Consider the following 18,434-nt stretch of genomic DNA (forward strand, 5'->3'; position numbering starts at 1 on the left):
GACTCTGCGCCGTGCTCTGATGCTGTTGCTTTGCTTTATGAACGTGGACAACAGAGAAACAGATTCTTCATGACCAAAGTTGGAATTTAAATAAAAAAGGAAAGTGAAACTTCTGCTCGTCACCCTCTCCCTCCGGTCCACATTAATACAAATGATCCCAATACGTATGAACTATGAAAATATCTTAAAATCAATACAGATCATTTATTATAAACGTAAGTCCTCAGTGTGTATATCACCATTCAAACATCGTTCAAAACGTTCATATTTCTCTTTTTGATTATAATACTGATGAACGTTCAAAACAAAGCAACTTTCATGATATAATTTCTCGGTCATAATCGTTTGTTTCCGTGAACGGCCGACTGTTGAGTGACGGCAAATGCTGCGGCTGCAAGGCATTGTGGGGCAGCATTTTCTCCTCTCCTTTCGGTTAGGGAGGTCCAGTGGTTCCTAAGCTAAAGGAGGTTATAAAGGAAGTTTGAAACCTCCTTTCCTTTCATCTACTAGAGAATTAGAACGGCACTTATCATGGCTGCCACTGAGGGACTTCCGGGTCATTTCACTCCGTTAGGAAGGTTCCTGAGCTAAATGGACTATTCAACTTCAGCCCAGGTTCTTTGACTCCCTACCCTTGTGTGTGCCTCTCATCAGCGTCAGCCCCGTCCCTAATTGTTTCCACTCCCCCCTTGTTTTGTGTCAGTTCGTCTTGTCCTGTCTCCATGTCAGTAGTCTGCGTACCAGCAATTACTTATCTTATCTCAAGCCTGATTCATGCTCCTGATTTACTTTGTAAGTTTTGTTCCTCACTTAGTGAGCGATTTTCTTTCGTGCCTTTTTGCACCTCATTTAAGAGTGTCGATCATGTTATGTATTCCTATTTTTGAAAATAAAGTATTTACTCATATTTTACCTCTGTCTCCCGGGTCGTGTGTTTGAGTCGTTTACCTTGTGTATCTAAGTTTGTGACACATTCAGAGTATGTGTAACATGTAAGGTAGATATGCAGAATATACAGATAATTCAGTTATTGTAGTGGTATTGTTGTCTAAAGTATTTAAGTTTATTTATTTCAAATTAGATTTGATTGTTTTAGTGCATTTGATATGGCCATTTGGCATTTAAGCTAATATGCAAGAGGAACATAAATAAATATGCTATTTTGAGACATAGACATATATTTGAAGATGGTTAATGAAGCCAGAACATTCATACGCTAACGTGTGTGACTTCTTGTCATTGTTCCCAGCCGTACTCAGATCCCAATCCTGAGACCGGTAACACAGCTATAAACCGATATTCATGGTATAAGCTGGAAGTACTGTAAGATCTCCACTGTTCATCACCAGCCATTCATTCTACTCACCCAGCTATACTGCCAAAAAGCCAGGTAATAACGTGAGTGTCTGCGGTCAGTCGAGTGGCGTTACAATATTGTGATACATTTAGAAATTGGTCATTTTTCAAGTGAGAGACCTTTAGTGCATTATAATGTTATCTCAGCACACAGACATCTTTTACGCACACTTTGTCCAGCTTTCATTGAGCATGATGGATGGATATCCAGTGTGCATGTGGACTGGCCTATCACAGGACAACACACTGTTTCTGTGTGCTCAGTGCTAGAATATCACTGAATCCCTTCTGTTGGTCATGCTGCCACTTTGGTTCCAACACAAGTTCTTTTTCTTTCAAAGTCTAACTTAAACTGATAAATCACCCGGATCTGGAGAAGATTATCATCAAAGTTCCCTTCAATCAAATCTGTCTGAATCCCCATATTGTAATTACATGTTTTTAAAGCTAGGCTAAATGAAATGCTTGCTGATACAATGGGCACTTGTAAATGTCTATAACTATGTATGCTGTAAATATAATGTATAATGTCCTTTATTGTTTTATGTTTCATGTGGAACCTATATGCTGCAGGTCTCCCTTGAAAAATAGATCTATGATCTCAATGGGACCAATCTGGTTAAATAAAGGTTTGAAATGAAATGTAATTAGTAGTTTATGAGGTTTTGAAATCATTTCCATTAATACAATGGATTTCTGACATGGCACATGCTATTATAGCTGCATAAAACAAATGAAATGGATGGAAACATACAACACATATATTATTATGACAGAAAAATAACTGATTATTCAACCAGTTATAACATTAATGCAGTTAATTCAAATACATTGTGTAAAATTGCCATTAGTACTGTTTTGCTTGTCACTGGCAGTGTTGTGCTAGTTACTTAAAACCAGTAACTAGTTACCATTACTAGTTACTTCATTTCAAAAGTAACTCAGTTACTTTACTGATTACTTAAAATTTGAATTTTGAGTAAAATAGTTGTTTATCAATCTACTTTCCCCACAGCAGGGACTGAGATACATCAGGACTGAATGACTTCATTTGACATACCAAGGTTGTGTGATGTGTACAAATTCAGCATTACTGTATAACTCTTTTTCAACTAACAATTTATTATAAATATGTTTTTTTCAACCATCTATTTATAAAAATATAAGAAACTGGAAAATCTTACTATTTATAATATCAGAACTTTTTCTACCAACTACTCATTATAAATGTAAAGACAGGGGGAGCAGTGGCAGGATCTTTGTCCATCTTCCAAGACAGTGGGGGTGATGGTGCAGGGCTGCTGGTGGCTGTGTTGGAGGGAGGTACGCTTGATTGTGCCGGGTTGATGCTGGTGGCTGTGTGGAAGGTGCGTGTGCTCTACGAGACCTCCTTGCTAGCTGAGTTGATGCTGGTGCTGTGGTGGAGGCCTTTGTGCCGAGGTGTATCTTGACCTGGTGGAAGGCACAGATGGAGGTGGAGGCAGCTGTAGTGATGCTGGTCTGCTGGTCCTTTGTGGTGGTGGCAGTGGTGAAGGCCCTTGAGCCAAAGTGTATCTTGACCAGTGTTGTGCTAGTTACTGAAAACCAGTAACTAGTTACCATTACTAGTTACTTCATTTCAAAAGTAACTCAGTTACTTTACTGATTACTTACACCAAAGAGTAATGTGTTAGTTACTTAAAAAAAGGGCTCCCATTATATTAATGCCCTTATAGCCTTCATTTCAGTACTGTTATTGCATTGGAGAATAATACAATCTGTTGATCAACTTGACATGCATTATATGTAATCTGGATAGCATCGATATTAGCTGGCTTTACATTTTTGTATATTCTTTCTCCAGGTTGTTGGAAAAAGTTTTCCGTTTCATATGCCGTGTGCCGCCCGGACATGCTATCATGCTAACTAGCTCCCTGAGAGTGGGGTAGTACAGTTCTCATCTCTGTTCACCTGGCTGTTGACTATATAAAAAAACTAACGCAGTAACGGAGTAACGCACCATGTAGTAACGGTAACTGAGTTACTGAATTTAAAAAGTAATGCGTTAGAGTACTAGTTACTGCCAAAAATAATGCGTTACAGTAACGCTTTACTTTGTAACGCATTAGTCCCAACACTGGTCACTGGTGACTCTCTTTACAGCCACAGGTTCCATTAGCAGTCTCTAGATCAGGGGTCTCCAACCTTTCTCCACCTGAGAGCTACTTTGAAAAAATGAAAGTGGCCAAGAGCTACTTGCATCGCATCGCTTACATTTATTCACATAGCACTCATCAGTTGAATTAAGCTACTTTTGTGTGAAATCAATACCTAAAGCTTATCAAACATCTTAACTTCACATCAAGGTCCAAGAAAACGACAATTTCTCACGTATTAATATGGACAACATAGTAAGTACTTCACTGAAGATTCACATACATGTCCAAGAGCAAATTACAATGTGTTCACTTCTTCTTATGGACCACATAGTAAATACATCGCCTTAATCACCACCTTGCAAGCATCTTATGGCACGTGTGTAAAATAAGTGCATTCACTCTTTTACAGTTAGTGAGATGACTGGCGCTGCATGGAGTCTACCATAGAGGTGTATGCTGGACCCACTTAGGTCCACTCTAATAGAGTCATTTACATGTTCATCAGTCGGTCTTGTTCTGTATTTAGATTTCATTCATGCCAGAAAAAGCTGCTTCACAAAGGGATGTATACAGAACCAAATAAAGCAGACGTGTTCAGTGCTGCTTGGTGAATGTTCTTATAGTTTTCTGGGTCTACAAGGCTCCAGAAATGTTGTGAGTTTTGCTGAGACTTCAGCTGAACATGATTTTGGAGATTTATAATCTCCACAGACACTGAACAGTGCAGCCATCTTTTCTTCTTCTTCGTCTTGACATTAAATTATAAACCATAATTAATCAATTGTATAGGTCTAGCCTCCCTATATCTGTGTGTGACATTTTTCCATCCTCAAAGACAAAAAACGAATACTTCTGCAGTCTAGCTGCAGCTTCAAGCAACGGCCTTCTGTTAAAGAAAGGACACTGAATGTCCTGAATGAGGCATCACACACAGGACTTAAGTCTGAACACAACAGACAACAGGAGTATTTACAACAGCATTATAAAAACAAAAATAGTGCATGTGGGTGCACACTTACATTCTCTGTCTCACTGTTACATGAGTCCCATGAATGTATGAGATTAAGTTAGCTTCATTATATATCAGTGATTAAGTGAATAATAAAGTTTCTATCAGCCTGTCACTCTTATTAGTAGTTATTTTTCAGGAGGGGGCGGGGTTTGGAGGAACCGAGAGGAGACGGTGATCGCGGAAGCTTTCCTCCTGCCTTCACAAACTTTACACACGTATTTATCAACTGAAAATAGCGAGAGGACATTCATACTCTGCAATCCAAGACTTGATTGAATCCACCAAAAACCTGACATGACGATAACGAGTGTTTTTCAAAAACACAAATCCCTCCCTGAGTGTCTCTGAGCCGCAGCGACGCGGCCTGATTCAGAGCGGGTCATTCTGCCGTTGGTTCTGGTGCTGCTGGAGAAGCAGACTGCTCCGTGTGTGGTGTCGCTGTGCCGCTGTCACATCTGCTCATTGATCTCTGCGTCACGGACCAATTGTATATTCGTGTGACAGAAACAATTCTAAAATAAAAAAACTTTATTGTCCGGCCGCGGCCGAAAAATCAAGAAGCAGCGTTACTACGCTATAATCGATAATCGAGCGGCGAGCTACTGAAAAGCTGCCCGCGAGCTACCGGTAGCTCGCGATCGACGTGTTGGAGACCCCTGCTCTAGATGGAGTAACGTGCCGGACCATCAAGCCATAATCACCCACTGCAGAACAGCCAGTTACATTTTGTGAAACTCGCATTGGACTGTTGTAAATACTACAGAGACCTTTGGGCTTTCACATTCATTGTGTAATTTTTTCTGCACATCAACTTCTGCCAACTACTGCAAACGGCACGCCACCTTTTAAACCGTAAAGAGGACAGATCTAGTGTGCATGCGCCAACATGGACGCATGCATTAATCAACTTACCGTAAATCTTAGCTCAATGGCTAAAAACTGTGTCCAGATCATGTATTTGTCACTTATATCATTTATAACAAACTAATTGTGAAAAACATTATTTCCCCATTAGAGCTCAAAATCCATAACCAATATTTCTGATGTCATGCTAATTAAAAACTATACTGACGCTGTGTTATTTGTAAGGTCGGGGATCCAAGAGGTTTATATCTCAGCCAGTGTTTGGGAAATGTTTTGGATCATTTCAGCAGCTTTTTATCTTTTCACACTTGAAACTTTTCTCTCACATCAACATGTCGACACTTTACCATACTCATATCAGCATGCCACTTCAAAGCACTGCTGATGCACTGCCCTCACAAAATCACTCTTGGACACATTTTGTCTCTGTAGTTTGAGCAGTGTGTCTGATACCATCATAACTCAGATGTTGCTCTATATTATATCCCCTACAGACACATTATGACGTTTTTATGAGGAAAATGATATAATAGAATGTTAACTGGACTTAGAGTCGATAGCACCTGTTGTTCCATATTTAGATGCAGGACTCTGAGCTATGCTAATGCAGACACACTACCATGCTTTTCATGCCAAAGTTCCCTTTTGGTCTGTCACATATGTGACTTGCTCGAAATCTGTTGCAATGACCCGAAGACACATTTTGAGTCGTATACACTGTTGGAAAGAGGAGATTCCTAGCTTTCTAATGCTATCAGGATTGTTTTTGTACTCCAAATATCAAGCAAAATATGTCACATGATATAATGATTCTCACGAGTCATCATTTTGAGAAAAAGGCCTTTCCTCTTCTCTGGAATCCATCGATCGGATTGATTATTAGGGGCTAATAAACGATCAAAGTAATACGGAGGGAAGATATTTTCGTTTGGATTACTGGTCTGGGGGAAGCTCGCGAGTGTGTGTGTGTGTACGTGTGTGTCCTAATTGAAATGATGAAAACTCGGAAACCATCCATGACTTGCTGAAGGACGTGCACAGAGCACATTGGGCAACGCTAAAGAGCCCCTCGTCCAGTAGCACCAGGCAGCAATGGCAGAGAATTTGTCGGGAAGTACAAAGGGCTACTCGGGTCACGCAGAATGAGTGGTGGACTAAAAAGGCACACGAAATTCAGTCTTTTGCCGATAAAAATGACATGCACAACTTTTACAATGCTGTCAAAAAGATCTACGGCCCAATAAGCCGCTGTATCACTCCCCTGAAGACAGCAGATGGCCTGACAGGCCTGAAGGACCAGCATAGCATTCTGCTGAGATGGGCTGAACATTTTGGTACCCTGATGCAGACCCCACCGTCCTTGACGACCTGCCTACACTTCCTCCTATGCACAATCTAGACCAGCCCCCAACCGTCCTGGAGGTCCTATCAGCTATCCGTTCCCTTCAAAACAACAAGTCCCCTGGTGATGACAACATCCCTGCTGAGCTATTGAAACAAGGAGGCTACCTCTGTACAAGAGCATTACACAAGTACATCACGAGGTCTGGGCTGATGACAACGTCCACAACAATGGAAAGACGCCAATGTTGTCACCATTTACAAGAACAAGGGTGACAAGGCTGTGTGTGGCAACAGCAGGGGTATCTCGCTCCTTGCTGTCGCCGGTAAGGTCCTGGCAAAGGTGATGCTCCAGAGGCTGATTAGAAACACCACCGAGTCAATACTGCCTGAATCACAATGTGTGTGTAGGAAGAGCAGGAGCACGGAGGACATGATTTTCACAGCTCGACAGCTGCAGGAAAAGTGCAGAGAACAACATCAGGACCTGTTCATGGCCTTTGTCGATCTCTCCAAAGCCTTCGACACTGTCCAGAGAGAACTTTTATGGGAAGTCCTTATCAGGTTTGGCTGCCCCAAAAAGTTTGTCAACATCCTCCGCCAATTTCATGATGGAATGACTGCTCGGGTGACTATAGGAGGACAAGAGTCTTCCCCCTTCCCTGAACACACAGGGGTAAGGCAGGGGTGTGTATTAGCACCAGTACTTTTTAACATCTTCCTGCTATGTAGTGCTGCGTACCTGGACTCACATTCAGGTTCAGGTCCGGACTCAAGTCCAGAGGTTCAGGTTCAGGTCCGGACTTATAAGTCCGGACCTGAACCCATGGCTTGTAGTTGCGTGAGTAACTAAAGTGAACTTATTGTGAGCTAATTATCAATTGAAAATTAACTCATAATCAACTCAATTTCAAACTCGTCAGGTTTATTGCGCTCCCTTCCAACTTGTGTCTACATTTCTCTACAAAGTACAAATGTAAAAAAACACTTTTTGCCACTTAGTCTACAAATGACTTATGACAGCTACTACAAAGTTCAAACATTTATTTCATTTACCAAACTAAAGTAACCAAACAGTCCCTGAGCAGTCAGAGTGTACTGTCTATGTACACCATGTATTTTCTACAACTCTGCATGTGTACATTATACAGTACATACTACATACATAGTGATGTACATACATACTGTTAGAAATTAAAATCAATGTTGATATGGCGTAATTTTGAATTAAATACACTATTTAATTTAAATCAGTTTTATTCTGAAAAAACCGGAAGTTCACACTATTAACTTAATACTTTTATTCTGAAAATTATTCACTTCCGGTTAGCATTAGCATGTGGCGAAATGCTACGTTTTCAAACCGTGAATCGAAGGTGAAATGACATGTGATGTTGTACACTGAGCACACTGGGATTAGCACTCATTTATTGACGCTGAATAACGTTCATCAGGGAATGTTTAAATAACCACAGACACCAGAATAAAGTTCTAGTTTTTTTGCGAGTCCAAGTACCGGTCCCCGACGTTCCGGTTTTAATCGGACTTGAACCGAAACTTTTTACAAGTCCAGTACCGGTTCGGCTGGCCGGTACGCAGCACTACTGCTATGTGTCACCCAGCTCCTCCACCAGGAGATTCAGGGACGGGTGGCGCAGTGGTCTGTGCGTTTGATCATCAGATCAAGGGGGCGTTGGGGAACTCCAGTTCGAAACCCTCTCCCGCCCCACTGCGTCAGGCCGTTGTGTCCTTGGGCAAGACACTTCACCCGAATTTGCTCCTGTGGGTATTGTCCACAGTAGATCACCACTATATGTATGATCTGTATGTGTAATGTGTAAAGAGCTTTGAGAGTCTTTGATAAAGAGCTATAATAAATATAAGTATTACTATTATTATTGAGGACAGTAGCGGTGTGGCAGTGGACTTTCGTCTAGATGACAACCTCTTCAACATAAGGAGGCTCCAGGCAACCACCAAACTGCAAAGGGAGAGAGTCATTGAGCTACAGTGTGCAGACGACTGTGCTCTCGTATCTCACAGTCCACAAGACCTCCAGTCTGTTCCTACTGCTGCGGTGAGAGCGTACAGCAGGATGGGACTGACCGTCAACACCATCAAGACGGAAGTAGTTTGCCAGTGGAGTGCCAACATCCCATCTACACCACCTACCTTCACTGCTGCTGGTGAACAACTGTCTGTTGTAGCATTCTTCAGATACCTGGGGAGCATTCTCTCTGAAGACAACACCATCGACAATGAGGTCCAAAACAGGATCAAGCAGGCATCAGCTGCTTTTGGGAGACTCCGGCGTAGGGTCTTTCAAAACAAGAACCTCCATCTCCGCACGAAGGTCTGTGTCTACCAAGCCATCTGCATAACTTTACACTTTACAGCTGCGAAGCCTGGGTAACTTACAGCCGCCACATCAGGGCCCTAGAGCAGTTCACATACGCTGCCTTCAGCGCATCCTGGGAATTACCTGGCGTGATCGTGTGCCCCACTCTGAAGTACTCTCGAAGACCAACTGCAGGAGTATTGAGGCCACACTTACTCAGCACCAGCTACGATGGCTGGGCCATGTATTAAGGATGCCCTCAAACCGCCTGCCTCGCAGAGTGCTATATGGCCAGCTACACCATGGTCGACGCTCTGCTGCAGGGCAGAAGAAGCGCTATAAAGACCAGCTGAAGACTGCGTTAAAGAAATGTAAAATCAGACCTGAGGCCCTGGAGGACGCTGCTGCTGACCGTAACACCTGGCGCCAGCTGTGCCGGGATGGGACCCAAATGCTGGAGGAGGAAAGGACAGCCAGGAGACAGGAGAGGAGACTCAGGAGGAACACGCCTACAGTTGCCGTTGCTACTGCCACCACATACACTTGTCCTACCTGCAATAGATCTGTGGGTCCAGGATAGGGCTATTCAGCCACCAAAGAACTCACCAATAGAAGTGGACGTCATCATCGGATTCGATGGACAACCATAAGCAAGCAAGCAAGTGTGTGTATGTGTATTTTTGCGTTTGTGTGTATTGTGTTTGTTTCCCGGGGAAAACACTCACAAGAAACACCTGCTGTGGCGTCAAGTTACTCCATTCTCCGCTCCGTTACAAGCTTCAAAGTTGTATTTATCATCTGAATTTGCAGAAACAAGTTTAATATTCTGAAAGCCAAGACTTTGTTTATTTGAAATCAGATGAAAACAAACTGTAACGGACCCTGCCGTGTTATCTATGATTACTATACACTTACATTCATAATGTCAGCCGGAGGGAGGGGGGGGGGGCTGCGCTGAGGAACAGCAGATTGGCGAGGGAGAGGTGCCTTTCATCTTCCCTTTACAAGCTTCAAAAATGTATTTATCGTGTGATTTTGGAAATAAAAGTGTCATATTCTGAACGCCAAGACTTTGTTTATTTAAAATCAAACAAAACACCCGTGCACACGTGCAACGTACGAGGAAGCTGCCATCCTTAACCTCAACATGTTTAAAACATAAAGATAAAGAGGTTTGAAAAAGCTATTGTTTAATGTTTTAAGGAGATGACGCTCAGCCAATCAAAAAAGAGAAAGGTAGGGAAAACAGAGCATTTTATGACATTTTCTCTTACTGGACCTCTTTGAAATGCAATTGAATACCCCTGCATCATACCAACAACAACAACAACAACAATAATAATAATAATAGCAATAATAATTGGGAGGGGGGGCGCGGCTGTGATTATGTTCTCTGAGGAGAGGCTCACCTTCCCACACTTTGGGAACCCCTGCTGTAGCACACAGAGGAGGACCTGCCCTTTGCTTAGCTAACTGGAAGCCTATGTGTCTATGCTTAGCAAACAAAAATGTTAGCCCTGCAAACAAATAACTTTAGCTTTTTCACTTGTAGTTTAGCATTAGCTTACACAAGTAATATGTTGATCACAGTAACTCGCAAGGTCAATCTGACCCAAGAGAAGAAGAGAAGCTATCTCAGAAAAAGCTATCTAAACAATTATAGCCAAATCGTCCATGCTTTTTGGAAGCCACCTGGCACCCAAACCCAACGTAGATTGAGGTAGGTCAACACGGGACTCTGGCAAAGAAAGGTTATGAGGGATTAATAAAAGTTCATCTTAATTAAGTTACACAAACGGACAATTTCATTCATGAAGTGGAGGGAGGCAGTCCACGCCCAGCCACCCTGGGGAGAGTGGGGGAAACGGAAAAGCTAGGGGCACTTGTGGTCTCCCCCACTCTCCCACAAACTGAACTGCAGGAATAAGCAAAGCATCACAATGAATCATGGAAACTGTAGTCCAGGACTACAAACTCCACTTCAACAGTGCATTCATCCTTAGTTGATTTGGATACTTATAGCTCTGGATTTGTCAGTGGCAGAGCCGTCTCATCCTTAGACAACATGTTTGTTTTCAAGATGAAAGAAAACATTTATTTGGTTCATTTGGGTCACATAATAAAGCCTGTTTGATAGAAATGTGAAACAGTGGACTTGTGATAAAGTCTGCTGTTTTGTTGACCCATCGATCCACTAATCCTTCTGGCAGAAAACTCTATACCAATAACAATCTTCTGACTCCTCTGCTCATAATTCCTATAGAAGGTAGAAGGCATTGGCACATCAGTGTGAGCACAAAATGCTATGAGGAAAGGTCAGGGTTCGGAAGGGTTACTCAAAACAACTTCTGGCTGGTGGGGCTACATTTGTTTCTATTTCAAGTTACTACGAGCACATTTCCTGGTCACTATTAGTTAATTTCTGTCCTGTCATTTGCAGAGTTATGTGATAAAAATGCTTTATTAATTACGGTTGGCAGGAGGGGGGAGTGTGTGGGAGGGAAAACTCCCTCAAAATATACAGTGGGGCAAAAAGTATTTAGTCAGCCACCAATTGTGCAAGTTCCCACTTAAAAAGACGAGAGAGGCCTGTAATTGTCATCCTAGGTACAGTTCAACTATGAGAGACAGAATGGGGGAAAGAATCCAGGAAATCACATTGTAGGATTTTTAATGAATTAATTGATAAATTCCTCGGTAAAATAAGTATTTGGTCACCTACAAACAAACACGATTTCTGGCTCTCACAGACCTGTAACTTCTTCTTTAAGAGCCTCCTCTGTCCTCCACTCGTTAACTGTATTGATGGCACCTGTTTGAACTCGTTATCAGTATAAAAGACACCTGTCCACAACCTCAAACAGTCACACTCCACTATGGCCAAGACCAAAGAGCTGTCAAAGGACACCAGAAACAAAATGGTAGACCTGCACCAGGCTGGGAAGACTGAATCTGCAATAGGTAAGTAGCTTGGTGTGAAGAAATCAACTGTGGGAGCAATTATTAGAAAATGGAAGACATACAAGACCACTGATAATCTCCCTCGATCTGGGGCTCCACGCAAGATCTCACCCCGTGGGGTCAAAATGATCACAAGAACGGTGAGCAAAAATCCCAGAACCACACGGGGGGACCGAGTCCATGACCTGCAGAGAGCTGGGACCAAAGTAACAAAGGCTACCATCAGTAACACACCACGCCGCCAGGGACTCAAATCCTGCAAACAAGTATTTAGTCAGCCACCAATTGTGCAAGTTCTCCCACTTAAAAAGATGAGAGGCCTGTCATTTTCATCCTAGGTATACCTCAACTATGAGAGACAGAATGGGGGGGAAAAAGAAAATCTAGAAAATCACATTGTCTGATTTTTAAAGAATTTATTTGCAAATTATGGTGGAAAATAAGTATTTGGTCAATAACAAAAGTTAATCTCAATACTTTGTTATATACCCTTTGTTGGCAATGACAGAGGTCAAACGTTTTCTGTAAGTCTTCACAAGGTTTTCACTGTTGCTGGTATTTTGGCCCATTCCTCCATGCAGATCTCTTCTAGAGCAGTGATGTGTTGGGGCTGTCGCTGGGCAACACGGACTTTCAACTCCCTCCAAAGATTTTCTATGGGGTTGAGATCTGGAGACTGGCTAGGCCACTCCAGGACCTTGAAATGCTTCTTACGAAGCCACTCCTTCGTTGTCCGGGCGGTGTGTTTGGGATCATTGTCATGCTGAAAGACCCAGCCACGTTTCACTCAAAATCTCACGATACATGGCCCCATTCATTCTTTCCTTTACACGGATCAGTCGTCCTGGTCCCTTTGCAGACAAACAGCCCCAAAGCATGATGTTTCCACCCCCATGTTTCACAGTAGGTGTTCTTTGGATGCAACTCAGCATTCTTTCTCCTCCAAACACGTCTAGTTGAGTTTTTACCAAAAAGTTCTATTTTGGTTTCATCTGACCATATGACATTCTCCCAATCCTCTTCTGGACCATCTAAATGCTCTCTAGCAGACTTCAGACGGGCCTGGACATGTACTGGCTTAAGCAGGGGGACACGTCTGGCACGGCAGGATTTGAGTCCCTGGCGGCTTAGTGTGTTACTGATGGTAGCCTTTGTTACTCTGGTCCCAGCTCTCTGCAGGTCATTGACTCGGTCCCCCCGTGTGGTTCTGGGATTTTTGCTCACCGTTCTTGTGATCATTTTGACCCCACGGGGTGAGATCTTGCGTGGAGCCCAGATCGAGGGGGGTTTTCAGTGGTCTTGTATGTCTTCCATTTTCTAATAATTGCTCCCACAGTTGATTTCTTCACACCAAGCTGCTTACCTATTGCAGATTCAGTCTTCCCAGCCTGGTGCAGGTCTACCATTGTGTTTCTGGTGTCCTTTGACAGCTCTTTGGTCTTGGCCATAGTGGAGTGTGACTGTTTGAGGTTGTGGACAGGTGTCTTTTATACTGATAACGAGTTCAAACAGGTGCCATTAATACAGTTAACGAGTGGAGGACAGAGGAGGCTCTTAAAGAAGAAGTTACAGGTCTGTGAGAGCCAGAAATCTTGTTTGTTTGTAGGTGACCAAATACTTATTTTACAGAGGAATTTATCAATTAATTCATTAAAAATCCTACAATGTGATTTCCTGGATTATTTCCCCCCATTCTGTCTCTCATAGTTGAAGTGTACCTAGGATGAAAATTACAGGCCTCATCTTTTTAAGTGGGAGAACTTACACAATTGGTGGCTGACTAAATACTTTTTTGCCCCACTGTATATGATATGGTCAGATTCTCCTTCCCTCAGGCAGCTGCTCAGTGGCTTAATGGCAGATTTTAGGAAGTGAAAAGCTGTCCCTCCTCACTGAAGACAGTTGGCACTAACCTCAGGCATAATCAGATGTGAGCTTGTGGTTAGGTTTCTCTCTGATTTGAGAATATAATTGAACATGTTGCAGATATCACATTTGTGCTATCGATAAGCAACTCTGCGAGGGCATGATGGTAATTCATCCCCCGCACGCTCAGGACTCTCACTCATTACATTTGCAGAATTCAGGACACTTAGTATTGATTATTCAAAACTAAAAAGGGAGAAAAAGCTAATCAAACACACTGCCGAGGTGAACATCATCTCTAATCAGCTCAACAGGGTTTATCATTAGGAAGCGGGAATATGCAAAGTGAGGCCTACAGTTTCTCTCCCTAATCCCCCTTCAGACATTTGCTACTATTTTGATTTCAATGCTTCTGTTTCCAGAGCAAATACTGACAACTCACAATCCCTAAGGACACACATATTGTGTATGTGCATTCATGTTATGAGTGAAAACCAAAATGAATTGTAAAATTAAGTAATACTATCATCTGATCTGATTCATCATTCCTTTTAAAATAGAATTCATGCAGGGAATTATTCCCTTTTTAATTATAAATATCTCCACTAAAGCATAAAAAAAGAAATGCACAGAACCAGAGGAATTCATAAAGGTTTCACCTTGACATAACAGGAATAAGGCACACACATTTACAGAACAACATACACCCCACATACAGGGGCGTTCTGCTCTGTTTGGTGTGTTCACATGTATCCCCAATGTGCATACACTGCAGAAATGCTGGGTTATTACCATGAAGAGCTTTGTTCTACTCGGACCGAACACCATGCTGTTTATGTTCTGCAATTTGGCCAAATCATTTAGTTTCTTTGATGAGAGTTTCTCGTAATTTTGCCTCAGTCCTCTCCTCAGTGGGAGATAAACGATTTGCAGAACAAATTATAATTTGCAGCAAACAGGAACGTTTGGCAAAGAAAAAAAAAAGTACCTAAAAAGTAATAAAAATCGATCCAGCTCAAACATAGGAAGAATCAAGTTGGTGATATAAACAAACTGTAGGTGGGTAGTTTGATAAGTCAAATGTTGGCTCATTCAATTAATATATGAGATCTGCCTGACATCATTGGTTAATCAATGTGTGTGTGTGTGTGTGTGTGTGTGTGTTTCTTTTTTAATCGAAGAATTCTGTTCTTATTTTTTTTCTTGTAAGTTCAAATTCATCGATTTGTCTTTGTCACTTTAAAAACGTTTACAACATCAACAAACACCAGCAGATGTAATCAAGATACTCCGTTAGCAAGTGTTTTCATCCTGAACAATCTGTGTTGTATTTGCTGTAAAGTGTCTCTACTGTAGGCTAATTTTATTATATGTACAGCACTTTGGCTCGACAAAAAATCGTTTATAAATGTGCTATATAAATAAAACTTGATTTGATTTGATCCTGTAATTTAACTGTTCTGTTTTTCAGCATAAACTCTTTAAGCAGGCTGAATTATGAGTTCAAAATGTTCTTTCATTCGTTATCAAACAGCCCAGTGTACCTCAATGAATGTTGCATGATTATCTTTTCTTAAAGAAATTCAAGACAAACATTTTTCATGTCAAAAAGGAAAGAATTCACATTACTGTCAAAACGTTTGCATCAGATAACAATTAAAGAAGTTCTTAATCAATACCAATGCATTAAGGGTAGTGTTAGTGTCCTACATGTTTTCATAAGAGCGGGACCATGCTCTTTTTAGTAAAAATGATATTGCTATAATGATAATGTAATCTCGTAAAATATATTAACAAAACGTGAATACGTAGGACGTTTACACAGCAATGCAAACAATAAAAGACACTATAATAGACTTCCGGATGTTTGACGTTTTTTGGGACAGTTTGGGGAAGTTGATGTAAAAGCTAGTTTGGAGCCTAGAATTCAATTGTAGTAACTAGAGAGAAGACTTTAGAGAATCGGACAGTTGAGTTGGGGGAAAGAACGGTTAATCTCTAGCGACACAATGTTCAAACATGCTCCCTTTAACCCGGCTTTGGTCATGTTAACGCTGTATTACTGCAACGCTTACCTCACTCACAGAAACATAATTGTGTCATTTCGTTTTATCATTATTTCAGACAATACAGTTGCAATAATGTCTTAGTTCTTTTTCATGTTTTCATGTCTATCGAGCTTTTCAGAGAGAATTCTCAGAGGGAACAGTGACACCACAGTCAATGAAAGTGCTCATATACAGATGCAGAGTCACAGAAGGCTGGACTTGAGATCAATGGCATCTCAGTCGGTCCATTAATCCTTGTGTGGCTGTCTCTCACATGGCCCACTTTGGCTGCTTACTGCCCATCAGCAGTGCATGGAGCTAGAGGAGAGAGTGCTCATCACAGCCTGTACACCAGCCGGCTCATTCAGATCAATAAACAGGGCTGAGCCTCTGGAGAGCTCATCAGAGGGAACTAACAACGTGGACATGTCCAACGGTCAGGTCCAGCAGCCGGCACTCGGCCGCCTGCGGCGAGGTCCAGGTGGGACTCCTGGAAGTGGGGTGAGAGGTGTGGGATGAATGGGATGCTGTTGGAGAGCAATGATAATCTGAAATGTGCCCACAAGGAAGAAAAATCACCTTTGTTGTGATGTTGTTGCTGGCCTTATGTCTCAAATTCAGATTTTCTACTAAAAACAAGTCGGGTGTCCACCATGTTTTTTGTTTTCATGGCGGGAAAATTGAGGATCAAGTGACATTGACACTGACCATTAGAAGTGAATAGGAAAAATATGTAGCCAAGTCCTGTTTTGAGAGAGTTTTTGTTAATATACTACGTTTTGACCTGTGTCATTGAGTAATGTATTACATGTAACAGGATAACGTAATCAGCATACAACAAAAGATAACTGTATTCCCTTACAGTTCCATTAAAAACTAGAGAATGCAATTCCTGAAGAAATTGCTAGTGGGAATGCTTTATGCTGAAAAGCTGACGCTGAACTGCAATGCGTAAGAAGAAAGTCAAGAATTTAGATTGAAATGATACATGAACACTGTGGGCTTGAATGTGTGATAAGTAATGCTGTCAAAATTATCGCGTTAACGCCGGTAATTAATTTTTTGAATTAATTGCGTTAAAATATTTAACGCATTTAACGCATGTGCAGAATGGCCCGCCCCATACATCCCACCAGTGGCAGCTGGGGTAGGCTACACCCATACCAAGAAATGGCTTAGCCCCACCATGAAAAATGATGTTAAAGTAAGCAAAATAAAGTCCGCCAACTCGCGCCGAGAATTGCACAGACAGCAGTTAGTAAGATTGATTTCAGTAGCCACTTGTCTGGAAATACCGAAGACCAGAAACGGTCTCAATAGAACATCTTTGATAATGTCTTCTGGCCAATCAGAATCAAGATAACGGCGTGGTGTTGTTGCAGGAAGTCCAGACGGAGAATACTTTTGCTCTGGTACAGGGGTGCACATAACTGGTACGCAGGTTATGTGCGTAATCTGAAATGCGTACCGTCACTTGTGTCACAAAGCGCATTTGCATACCGACGTACTTGTGAAGCTTTTCCAGAAGGCGGTTAGATCACCGGACGACAGAGTCGGTCTCCGTGTGCACAGACAGGCTGCTGTTAACGTCGGTCTGTACAACGGAATTGTGTCAAAACTACGCCAACCGGCTGCGGAGGGAGACTTCCCCCCCCCCTTCACTGGAGAACTGCGATAAAACAGCTGATCACAACGTTCACACTCTGTGGTCACGAAGTACTCCACTAGCCCCCCGCGACTTTCCTGAAGTACTCCCCCGTTGATAGAAATCAACACGTAATGAATTAAGACCCCACGGTTTGATGATTGACAGGTGTGTGGGCTGCCTTTCATTTTGACACGCAGAAAAATGTTATACTAAACATAGATACTGTATGTGAAATGGATATCTCCGCCTTCTTTCATTTATCTTTCCATTCCCACAACAATATACATAAATAAATGGCATATTTTGGACATAGTTCGAATGGTGATTAATCATGATTAATTTGTAAGCTGTAATTAATGGTAATCGTTTGACAGCCCTAGTGATAAGAGAAAAAAATAAAGTGAAAAGGCTTGGAAAAGCAGCAACATATTTGAACTGCACACTTTTGAACTAACTTGATGGCGAATGATCTGTCGCCATGGCAACGGTATTTGATGACACCCCATAATACGCTTAGATTTGTTGATGGCTGCATCGTTACCAAACCTGTAAAGTTTTGGGCCGTTTGGAGCATTTTCACTGAAGTTATGAGAAAGCGAGAATTATGTTGCCAAGGCAACGGCATTTGAAAAAAATCTCAAAACAGTCACGTAGATGTCTTCACGGCTGGACTGTTAGCACACATGCGAAGTTTGAGCACTTTTTGACAATTTTCATAGGAGTTATAGCAATATCGTGTTTTACGGCGAAGGATACGCATCCTTCGCCGTAAAACACGATATTGCTATAACTCCTATGAAAATTGTTTTCCTCAAAAGCTGTTGCATGGCAACACTGCCATGGCAACAGCTTTTGAGGAAAA

At 41.9% G+C, this 18,434-nt stretch overlaps 1 protein-coding gene across 3 annotated transcripts in view; it reads right to left on the reverse strand.

The window, feature by feature from the left end:
- The window catches only part of tsnare1 (T-SNARE Domain Containing 1), a 341,252-nt gene that overhangs the window by 224,472 nt on the left and 98,346 nt on the right, over nucleotides 1-18,434 (reverse strand). The gene's annotated exons all lie outside the window — the stretch shown is intronic.

Source organism: Pseudochaenichthys georgianus, chromosome 16 (assembly GCF_902827115.2).
Source record: "Pseudochaenichthys georgianus chromosome 16, fPseGeo1.2, whole genome shotgun sequence".
NCBI lineage: Eukaryota > Metazoa > Chordata > Actinopteri > Perciformes > Channichthyidae > Pseudochaenichthys > Pseudochaenichthys georgianus.